The sequence below is a fragment of the Pomacea canaliculata genome, linkage group LG5, assembly GCF_003073045.1.
Source record: "Pomacea canaliculata isolate SZHN2017 linkage group LG5, ASM307304v1, whole genome shotgun sequence".
NCBI classification, from domain to species: domain Eukaryota; kingdom Metazoa; phylum Mollusca; class Gastropoda; order Architaenioglossa; family Ampullariidae; genus Pomacea; species Pomacea canaliculata.
This window is the reverse complement of record NC_037594.1, coordinates 10,543,568-10,555,655: the sequence shown is the minus strand read 5'-3', so window position 1 is coordinate 10,555,655 and position 12,088 is coordinate 10,543,568.

Below are 12,088 nucleotides of genomic sequence, written 5' to 3'. Positions count from 1 at the left end.
CTTTTGGGATGCCTTTTTAATATTCACGAATGATGTGGTACGCTTTTGTTTATTAAACTTGAAACTTTATTTTGCATTCCTTTTTTTGTGCTATAATGACTTGCATATACTATCCGACTATTATAGGTTCATTATTTGCAGACAAATGACGTGAACATATTGACATCAAATATTTGAAAATTTTGCTTATACATCTGATTCACGAGCATTACTCCTTACACCAATCAACATAGTTGTCAGTAGTAATTATAGTCAATTGACTACCCCGCCTGCATGTCTTCCTCTGCAGATGAATAGGACGCTCTCCCTCCTTTCTGTTTGTGTTCTCTTTGTGTTGTCTATGTTTATCTTTCATTACTTGTTTGCATAGTTGTTTTTCCACCCGTTCCTTTGCGTTCTGTCCATGTCTCCGCTGAAAACATACTCATTCGTGAGCGTGATTAGGCTCTAATATAAATAACACATTTATTATATTATTGTTATTATATGCTTCCGAAAAAATATAGCACACACACACACACAAAAAAGTGTAGTCTTTCTGGATTATTTGCCCAAGATGACACATCATCTTTGTATGTGCGTTCTAGAAGTTGTAAGTTACACATGAGATTAAAAAAAAAACAACAACAAAAAACCAGCACACGCACACACACACACACAGACCACACTCTGTTTGATTAATCTGAATTAAGAACTGCGCCGCGATGCTGGCTTCAGAGAGAGATAATTGTTTCAGTACGAAAGCAGCCCGTGCATAGAGCCCAGTGCTGTGTGTGTGCATACCCCATCATTTCCTAAAGTGATGGCATGGATGAAAATGAAATTTAATTATCGCGTGAAGTGGTGGCTAATCGAGGCATCGCAAAAAAAGGAGCGCCGTGATTGGCTGCGCATCTCTGGCCCCTGCGGCCGCGGTGTGCGCGCGCCGTCTCATTGTACTCCAGGAGGCGCGCGCGAGCTTGGCGACAGTAGTGCGGTCTGCTATTCCGACTTGAAAACAGGAGACGACAATGGTAGGAGACATCTTAGGCGACACATTGCCACCTGCCACGGGTATGGTGATTTTTAGAAGCTAGCTACAATACCCTGACCGCGAATAGTTTGCATTAATGAGCTATGACTCATCTTGTACACATTAACTCCATCATAGCTTACACGTTGTTTTCTTTGAAATATTCGTCGTTGGCGGATCGCTTGGTCTGGAACTGCGTCACATTAAAAATCTTTTACCATGCTGGCTTAATTGAGAGAGGCTTTACAGACTGAAGTCTTTATCAGTTATCTAACAATGACTACACAAATGTGCCGAAGCTCATATGCATATTGCATCTGCTATTTTTGCTCGTACAAAATAGCACATATCGGTGTTTGCAATTATATTTATTTGTACCTCCATATTTAAAAAATATTTTCGCGTAAAATCTGGAGTAAACTTTATAAATTTTACATTTGAGCTGTAAAAATGACAAATCTCTCTGCGTGAACACTACAACAGCGAAATATGTGGAAAAACACGAACAGGAGCACAATTACTCTCAAAATTTCATCTGCAGTCAGATTTGTTCGCTGGACAACTTTAAAACAAATAAGAAAAAGTGAAGACCATAAGCAAAAATTTAACAATGCTGTAATGCTTTATGGTCATTTATCTGAGCATATAATTGTTGACATCGTGATAACTGAGATGATAAAACTGCTTCTCTAATTGTCTGGTCATCGCAGCACCCAGTCAAACCAACGAGGCTCGTTGCATAAAACTTGGCCAAACCAAGCGTTGCAGCCAACATTCAGACATCTGGTAGCATCACCCTTTGTCATTCATATTTCAAGCGTGGACAGTTCTGATTTTGGTGGTTGCTGACAGGTCAGCTGTAAAAAATATTGGCTGACTGTGTTTGTTTGCATTCTTTTCCACCAGCCACGAATCTTTTTCTTTCTCTCTCTATCATTTAAGTTCATTATTATTTCGTTTGGTTTGTTTGGTTGGTTTGGTTGGTTTTTATCTTTGATCCTCATCCCCGAAGTTTATCGATGGCAGCTCTTTTTGAATTCTGTCACCAATCGTATTACAGAACAAATTAAGTCTATCGGGTTATGTGAATTTGCTTTTGAGGCAACCAGGCAATAAATATTGTTTACCTGCAGTTATTAGTAGTGGCTGAAGATCTTAATTTCTTCTATTACTGGTTTATCCATACTCGCCATGGCGTTATCGTCAATAGAAACCAGATGTAATGCGAACTTCTTATGAACACTACTTCTCTGCTGGAACATTAAAACAATATTCATGTCTACCTGTTATCAGATGGTTACCACCACAGCCCCCACTACAAAAGTAAAAGTTGGTCTAGAACTTAGTAACTCAAGCGTTCACATAAAAGCACGGATTAAAAGAACAAAATAAAGTCATGATCCTTGGCTGAAACCTGGGTGATAGATACGCAGTCACTGCTGCGCCAATCTCCGGGTAGCTTCAGCAATCTTAACGGGTAGGCGATTAAGTTGGGAGTAATCCAATCAAGCCATTACGGACAACTGTCGAGGTTTGACCAAAAGTAACGGGGACGGATGAAAAAGACAAGAGCGATGAAATTGTTTTACGCTGGGTTCAGATTGTTTATACCTCGCCCTCCTGTCTCGCTTTGGCCATCTGTTCCACAATTTCGCCTCCGTTCAAACTATAGGTTACCCCTTTCACTTTGTCTCTTCCATCCAGTTGTGGAGGTGTACCTCTGAATGAGTAATAACTATTTTCACTTGTTAAACTCTAGTCATTTATTTATTCAGAGCTGCACGAGCCAGTCAAATATATTGAAACCATTTTAATTTCGTTGGTGACCAGTCTTTTAACTTCCGAATTTTGTGACATTAAGTGTATCGATAAATGTATACTTTTATAATTAAATAACTAAATGCAAATATTTATTTACGCTCATTTTATTTTTGTAAAATGTCAATGTTCAATGGTGTAAAAAATATTGAATAGTAAGTTTCCGTGAAGCTAGCTTCGCGCTAACGTCAAGGCATAATGGAGAAGCTGTAGAATCGGCAGGTTGTTCCGAGTGGCGCAGATGGCGAGTAACTGTGCCATTGTTTTGATTCGCTTCCTCAAACGTGCTCCTGCGAGTGCCAGCCATTGTGGACACCCTTCTGCCAGCGCAGCGCGAGCAGCGACGAGGTGTGGGTGTTACCCGGCTCGCCGTGATAGCGAACACTGCGATAAGGTTACCGGCCAAGCACTCTTCGGCTGAAAAGACACAAAAGAGGGCTGTTGTTTCCACCCGATTCTCGATAAGGGCAGTGGCTTCTTGTGGTCAAAAGTTTGAACTTCATCGATTAGAAGGTTGCGCTCGGAGAGGCAGGACATAATTAGCGATCCGTTGATCAAAAGTGAACAGATTTTCAAACTTTGGCCGCTCAGCTAAGTCGTACTTCGGACTGGCTAAATTCTCCGACGGTACCCGGCGCCGAAGTGACCGGACGGATGGGTGGCATGTCGTGCTGCCGTTGACCTCATGGTTCCTGCGGCTCCGGCTGACATCACTTGGTTAGTAATGCGAATATGTGGGTGACCAAATGATTGCGGGATGTCACGGTGATTATGAGGGATCGAGTCTCTCCGGTGAGCAGAAAATGATGAAAGGCAACACATCGGCACATAGGTATGATAGAGTGAGCCCCCGACGACATCCTGGGAATTGTGAGACATACACAGTGACACACACACATACATACTGAGTGAATGTAGCTGACTGCGAGACAAAATTTTGAGACGCAACACAGGGGAGGGAAAGGTGGAACAACGTGCATTCTAGACCGTTTTGTCACTTTTGACCTTACATGCTCACATCCTGCAGCAACATACTATTTATTGAAGTAAACTCAGCAACTGTTATAGCACTTCCAGGCATAACTGGCTGACACTTCTCTGCGACAGGAACCCACGAGCGTAGCGCGAGATCCAAGCTCACTGCGTCAGGCAGCCTGACGTTCCTTGCTCGCTCGCTTCCATCTTCCGGACGTAGATAGTCTTAGAACACATTGCCTTCCGGGGTGAAAAAAGAATAACAATAATCTGTGCGCGTGGTGTGTCCTAATGGATGTAATTCAGTAAAAGTCGTGGCTGCACACCACTTCACACGCTTTTAGACTTCAGCCTGTCCCACGCTGCACGTGCAGGCGCTTGTCGCCAGGGCCGCGATGACACAGCGCCGGTGTTGTGATAGCGAGATCATGGATGAGCCGGGTATCTGCTTGTCAGGTGCAGTCGTCACTGTGTGCAGCTTTGTTTGTTTTTTGTGGTTATTTTTTTAGGGGTGGGGTGGGGAGGTTTCTGGTATTTTTTTATTTTTTGTTTTTTTGAAGGGGAACCTGCGGAGGCTGTGCACCCTTGTGCTGTCATTGTGCCCCCTTCCCTCTGTCACCTTCCCCTATCACAAAGCTGGCGGTAATTGAAGTGTTTTAGCTAGTTTATGTCTACATTGTTTTCTTTATTTCTGTCTATACCAAAAATGTGCATCACTACTGTCAGATTCTCAAAATTGTTTTGATGGAAGTTTCTGTGGACGACAGCCAAACTAAAAAATAAAATTATTTCTGAGAAGCCCAACTCCTATTAAGTAAAGAAATCGAAGAAAAGAACCTGAGCAAGCAAACCTGCGCCTTGCTTTGTCTATTTACAAATTGACTGATGCAGGATCGTCGCCATGTCCGTTATCGCAAGGCCGGGGATCTGAGTCGGGCTGAGGTTGGTGGGTGTTTGTGTGGCTAGATCAATAAGTGTGCCTTTCTTTAAGAACCTCCATTTTCTTTCTTTGATAGAGTGTTGCTTTAAAACAAAAACAATTGGTAGAGATAACATGCGTTCTTAATTTTCTATACACTGTTGAGACGTAACAACACCACACATATATACACATAATTTTCTTTCTGTTGACCTCGTGACTACTTCATCATCAAGCAGTTGGTCTTGATATGTTAATCATTAAAGGAGAAAATGTGGACATTAAATGGTTACGGGATGATTTACAACAGAACAAACTACCGTCTTGGATAAAAATAATAGCAAAACAATGCATGAGCAAATAACGTTGAATATCACACAAAATTCATGTATGTTCTCTAAGATTTCTTTGTATTCACTAAGTCCCGTCAAAGCCAGTACAGTGAGAATATATCATTTTATAATCATATTTACTGTGAAAAGGGTTCTTAGCTTTGGTGAATCTTACAGCAATTGTAGACGTACGTAAAATCGTAATTTTACTGTTTTTTTATTGCTTCAGTAAAAATTGTGTATAACCCAACTAATTTGTGCTGTTGTGAATTGACATCCAACACAATTCGTTTATCACAGCAACCGAAACAAGGGAGTGTAAGTGGAAATTAAAAAAAAAAATAAATGTTCAACTCAGAATGTCGTTGAGAGGAGCTCACTCTGGCAGTTTTCCGTCGGGGACAAGAGATCTTGACGAGAGCTCCCAGCAATCCGCCATGAAAGCGTCCTTTGAGCCCATGGGACTTGTTTAAATGACACATGCACTGGTCTGGCGACCAGAGCTGTCTGTCCCCATCGCATGGTCAGTGTCGCTTGTGTAGTGTCAGACACGAGTTTCATGGAAGAGACGAGTGTTTGGAGTGAATCCCATCATTGTTACGTCTTTTCATAACAGTTGATCAGATGAAGTTTCTCCTCCCGCGTTGGCTATAGGAAGCTGCTCTGGAGAGAGGTTTCACCTTCTGTAGTATTTTCCTGCGCTGTAGCCGAGACTAACGAGTGCTGTAGCCGAGACAGCATGAAATGCCATTTGGCGACTATTTATAATAAATTTGCCGTCATGATACACCTTGCCATGAACTTTAATAACTAGAGATAGTAGTGATTTGACATATTCAAAAGGGAGCCGTAAAAACAGTCGGTCAGCCATGTTCATTATTTGGCAAAATAAAAAAATTATATCAAAAGAGAATCAACATTGTAAATGTCTAAATCTCTGTCTCAGTCTTGGTCCCGGTGCCATTTGAGGACACCGGCATATAATCCTTGACAGCAATAATTGAAGGCGAGAAACACTAAGTCCAAGCACCTCCTTTCTGTACATCACATTCCGTATTCATTCTCCAGGGTAAAAACAAAACTTCGATTGTGCTTAGCTTAATATATTTTTAACTATTAACCACCTCACGACTGAAACGACTAAACAAATTGATTGGATAATCGAACTACTTGAGGTCATGCAGTCTCCGTTGGTTCCGCACTTCTAATCCAATTAAAAGATCTTAGACTGGATGCTCACGCAGGCGTGAAATCTCTGAAATGACAGACGACGGTGGACGTCCCGCGAGACTTGCCATGTAGGGTGACAGGGCAGGATCTAATTACTGTCGCGGAGGCTGCCCTGCCACGGGCGGCCGCTGGCTTTCTCGAGGGACACCCTCAAAGGGTTTGGTGCTGAAGCAGACATTGGAAACATCCCAGGCAAGATTCCTCGATAATATCGAATTTCAAAGTTTAGGCGCTTTAATTGCTACCCTGCTCTAATTGCTACAAGTAGTCATTATCATTAATGTCCGTCCCGCTTCGGACAGCCCCGCAGTCTTTGTCTCTAAGGAGCTGGCAAATGCCGGCCACTGTTTTGGGTAGGGCAGGGCTGCAGTTTGTTGATGTTGTTTCCGCTATATTCCCCTTGGACTTTTCTTGGACTCGCTACTAATGCAGTCTATCAGATGGATGAGACTGCACAAACACCGACTGTAATCGCCCGAAGCTGGACTGATAAGTGACTTTTAGATCACCAAGACGGAGAGACCGTTGGTGGAAGAAGTGGTTTTATAGGCAGGAACATACCTGGTACAGGTGAAAAAAAAAAAAAAAAAAAAAAAAAGCAACACAACAATCCAGACAGAAGCTAACAGCAACGGAAGGCACCAGAGTCGACGCCGATTCACGAGCGAGACAACAAGACAGAGAAATCCCCTCGACCCGGTAAGGCAAGGTTCAAGGTAATCTATTGCTGTACCTACTATTTTACGACTGCATTAAACATTTTATCATCACTATCAATAAAAATTAAATATAATAAACGATACAAATTACGTATCCAATAAGTCCTGAAAACCCCATTACACTTAAATATATAAACAATATACAGCTAAATATATGTAAGAGTGGTTTATAACTTTATTTACAAAACAATACTGAACAATTGAAAAATTCTATTTAGATATAAATTCTCCATTATCAGCGTCCTATGTATTTTCTGTTTGATATTCATTACTACACAGCTAGATTTTTTAACAATTAAAAAAACCGTTTTGAGAACTGTTTTATATGGAAATAATCAAAAGAGAAAAACGGTACAGAATGAAATGTCTTTTAATGCAATAAAACACGAGATAAAACAAAACTCATACCAGAATTATTTCATTTCTGTAAATGTGATATTGGCCAGGCGCATTAAAAAAATTTACGGTTCGTCTCCACCCCTAGGAATGACACTGATGTAACGGATTTGCCTCCTGCTGCGGTAATCGTTTGGCCACCCACACAGTTTTGTAGTAACCATCGCACACAACACCCTGCTTCTACGCAAGTCTTTCTGGACCCTGCTGCTGCTGCTGCACCCGAGTGCAGTCCGGCTCCACGTCGTGTCAGTGGCGACGCTTTGCGATGAAAAGTGACAAACAGAATGGCGTCTGGTTCCTGGGAAAAGGTCTCTATTGACTTTTCTCAGGCATAAATCGCTCTTTTTGCATGAAGATTGCCGTTTTCATGGACCGGCCTCCATATAGCTGACCGCGCAGCACGAGGCCTCACGCAGGGAAGGGGGTGGGGGCTGAAGGCGTGAGAGAAGCGAGGCAATTACACTGATTACCCAGGCTCTCGACTATAACTTAATTACGACTGCTTTGTTGGCGGCCAAATCTGTCGCCATGTCTGCCGACAAATTAAAGCCTCTCTCCTGAAGGTAAAACGTGCACCCTCACCAATCAACCTTTCTACCTCATCCCAGCAAATACTCGCGCATGCGTTCACGCGCACGATCGAAGGACCAGAATAGAGCTGTAGTCACTACTGGCTATTTATTTCTTAATGTAGCAGCTAGGCTGACCATCTTCGTTATCGCTTGTTTGAGAGGCGTTGAACCCCGGAGACGAAAAGCATTACCGTTTGTCAACACGCTGGGCGCCCTCCTCGACGTGACAAAGTGATTCTCGTCTGGTTGCTGGACGAGGCGGAACAGCGCCGAGATAAGGCAACGTGGAGACGTCAGCCTGGGTCTGGCAGTGACCTTCTGCAGGTAGCAGCTAATGTCGGGCACCTGCACGTCGCTGCTGTCATGGTGCCAGCCCTCCAGAAAGTCAAATGCCATCCGGCCTCTCCCTTCTGTTTGCCGCCGCGGAGTCTCCGTAATGGCAGCCGTAAATTGTTTTGCCCACCGACGATCACTGGAGTTTAAAAAAAAAAATTCCACCATCGCCAGACGTGCAGCACGATTGGCGGAGAGAGCTTCTGTCCACGGGATGCCGAGCCCCGTGTTTGACTTTCTCACGTCCCTGCACGTGCTGCGGCCGTTGGTCCCGTGGGGACGCAGGACTAAGTTATCGGGGGGAAGAAGAATTCATTGCCGGGAAACTGTATTTCACTTTAAAGAATTAGCAGTAAACGGCTTCTTGAAGTGCAGCATTTGGACACTCCAACACCTCGTTTCCGCGTCGTGGAGAGAGTGACGCCAGGAAGCTGAATTGGTGCTTGAGCCTGATCAAAGTCGGTAACAAAGTGCGTTGACAACACCAAATCACCTGGCTACGTGTCTCGTTGCTTAGCAGCAAGTATATACGAGAATATATGTATCGCAGGTGCTGACAATAAGCACATCTTTGAAAGTCTGGTAGTGGTATTTATTTGTTGTGCGTTAAGTGAGAAGTAAAATATAGTTTATCATGGACTGCCAGAAAAAGAATTTCAGTGATATTTGCACAGTTCTGCACTCATTCCTTCCACCAGAATGGTATCTGTTCCTGGACATGTTTGGCATGAGTTTTATGTGTGAATGAGAGATTAAGAACTATAAAGATTAACTCCAATTAAATTTGAAAATAAGCTACAAGCTGTTATTAAGCTATCATTTGTTTATTAAAGAAAGGCAAAGATAATCTCAAGATTACTTTCCATTATAAATTATAAAAGCTATAAAAGAATTTCTGTTACTTCTAACTTCACTGAAGGCTACTCTAGAGCCATGATGGATAAGTTTTACTAGCTAGCTAACCAATCTTTGCTTACGTAGAAAACGAGGACTCCCTCTTTCCAGAATTCCACGTGAGAGCTGTGATGCTTAAAATTTTCTTCCTCAGGAAGGCAACAGTGTTTTACCCTCATTTTTAGGGAATTAATATCTTGAAAATACGTAAAACTAATTGTAGAAGCGTTAACCTTTAATATAATTTCTCTATAGATGTCGGTGCATGGATTGTTTTATATTTGTACTAAACAAACATTGACTAACAAAAAAGATTTTAAAAGGGACGTAATTAGACACATTAAAACACATTCAGACATGAGAAAGAGTGTACCGATTCTGGTAACAGAAAAGTGTTTAGAAGTGCGACACTTTTTCTTAGAATATATCTATAAATCCAGTGTTTCCAAAATTGTTAGCATGCAATCAGCGTTTCCCACCATTACTCATTTTTTACACATTCCGGAAATCTGCGGTGAACTTTCCTTTTTCTCCACGTCTGTAGAAAACTTTTGTTTAAAATTTTTTTTTTTTTTAGTATCGTATGTCCTTACGGCAGCACTGGGAGCTCTTGGGTGTAATTTCCCAGCTATCGTCGCTTCTGCAGAATTTGTGTTCGTTTCTTTTCCGACGGCCGAGGGCACTTAGTGAAGTGCAGAGAGGGCGCGCAAATGTGTTCTGCGTGCGCAGAGGTCCTCTCGCGCAGGCGTTACTCTTGTGCAACCACACGTTTCAAGATGAAGGGCATGCTCAAGTGCGTAACAGCGACCGTTGGGCAGCCCTGGAAGATGGCAAACAATGCATTGCATGACACGTGACTAGAGCGGTACTGAAGAGCCCCGACATGTTTTGAGCCAGAGGTTATCACTGTGGAAAATGCTCGCGTTTTACCGAGACAAGTCGTAGTGTGTTTACTTTTGTAAATTTCTAATTGGCGTGTTTGTTAAGGATCGTATATTTGGCTTAATTACAAAATAAAACTATTCAAATATTGGTGAAAGCTGACGATTAAGCATTTGCACTTTGTCGTTGTTGTTGTTGCTGTTGTTGTTGTTGTTGCTGTTGTTGTTGCTGCTGTTGTGAGAAACCGTTGTAGATGTTGTTAAGAACATTGGCGAAGCGGGTTTCTTTGTGGCATTTTAAAGAGAGTAAGTTATATCTGAAACAATCAGATGCTTTCTCTTGCTCTGCAAGCTTGTTTTCATTATTATTTACTGTTTAATTTTTTTCTGTTTAACTATTTCATGTGTCTCGATACTTTGCTATGTCCACGCCTGATCCCTGGGCGAACAGGCGGCGAACAGTGGCTGATGCATTCAGGTAGTGGTGACAGCAGCAAGGAAGCATCCACCGTGGTACAGTGGTGAAGACTGCTTATCTCTTGCTTGCTTCATCATTTAGCACACCTCCATAATGAATAGTATGTCCATATCTCCGTCTTCTACCATCCACGGTATCTTGTTGGACAAAGCATCTTGCCTGGATACATGGCCAAACCAGACCAACTTACGAGGCTTGACTGTTGCAATAGGGTTTCCTGGTGTCTACGAGTGTGGCAACCTTGCTTTGTATAAAGTCAGTGATTTTTATGTTTCTGAATGAGAACCGGAGTAGCCTCCTCCGGCACTTGTTCTGGAATGCCTAGATCCTCTTCTCTGCATCGGCAAGCATGGTCCACGTTTCACATCCATAAAACAGGATTGGTACTATGAGAGACTTGTACAGGTCGTATCCTTGTAGTAAACCTAATGTTATGACTGCGCCAGACCCTGCCCAACCTCGCCATTGCCGCTGTTGCTGTTAGGATCCTGACTCAAATGTTGCCGCCCTTGGAGATGGTGGCTCCCAATATTTAAAAGATCTACCGATCGGTCCTAGTTAAAAATAGATTCTGATAGGTATAGATAACATAAATATATTCTGTAAATTTCAGTTTTTGAAACAGAACCATGTATTTATTATGTAATTTCAAAGATGGCATTGTAGCACTGGGGCAGTTAAGAAGGCCATTTAAAAGCCTGCATCAAAAGGCACACGAAAGAAACTTTCTAATCATTTTGCTTTTTTATGGAAGGTTGCTGGTCTAGAGATTGCTGTTCATTATCATTGTCATATTGATGGATATTCCTTATAAAAGTACTTGGAAAAAACTTGTCTCTTACACAAAGGGGAATTTTTGTGGAAGCCCATCGATGCACAGCTACCGACTGTTGTTACTTTGATAATGTCTTCCACTTTACACTCTATTTTACTCTGCATTTTAGCCTCTCTCTCTCTCACCCCCCATCCCCCTACCCCACCCTCGCCGGCTCACCTGCATGACCTTAGTTTCTGAAGCTCGCTGTCGAGTGCTCTTATCGAATGCAGCTTCCTTCACAACAGCGGGAAGCGAAAACCAAGCTTATTATACAGCCCATGCATCTGACCAAGTAGCCAAGACAGGTAGTCAAAGAACAGTTGCGCCCGGGGGCTGGCCGCACGGGGCCCTACAAACCGGTGCCTGCCCCCCGAGGGGCGTGGTCGTGCTGGACGAGATTAGGTGGCCTGCAGCACTACGACGCTGGCATGTGTCGTGTGGTCAACTTGCTGTTTGTGTCGTATCCAATGGCCACAACAACGGGCTGGACCACGCGCTCGGCCTGGGGAGGGGAGGGTTTGCCGTTCAAGGGGAAAGAGTGCTCTTGCGCCTTTCAAACCTCGTTAAAGTGCTGTTTCGTACGTGAGCGTCTGGCAGCTGCTTGATCGGGAGAACAGAAAAGAAAAAAAAGAAGAAAAAAAAAAGTAAGAGGGAGGAAACTGTAGTAAATTATGGCCGACTCGAGAAGGCGGGGCTGGACGCACTCACC